This window comes from Arachis duranensis, chromosome 10 (assembly GCF_000817695.3).
Source record: "Arachis duranensis cultivar V14167 chromosome 10, aradu.V14167.gnm2.J7QH, whole genome shotgun sequence".
Lineage (NCBI taxonomy): Eukaryota > Viridiplantae > Streptophyta > Magnoliopsida > Fabales > Fabaceae > Arachis > Arachis duranensis.
Genome location: NC_029781.3, coordinates 73,166,862 through 73,167,097, shown reverse-complemented (window position 1 = coordinate 73,167,097; position 236 = coordinate 73,166,862).

Genomic DNA, 236 nt, shown 5'->3' with positions numbered 1-236 from the left:
GTGCCAGTTTGGGCGTTTAACTCCCATTTTGGTGCCAGTTCCGGCGTTTAACGCTGGAAATTCTGAGGGTGACTTTGAACGTCGGTTTGGGCCATCAAATCTTGGACAAAGTATGAACTATCATATATTGCTGGAAAGCCCAGGATGTCTACTTTTCAACGCCGTTGAGATCGCGCCAATTGGGCTTCTGTAGCTCCAGAAAATCCACTTCGAGTGCAGGGAGGTCAGAATCCAAT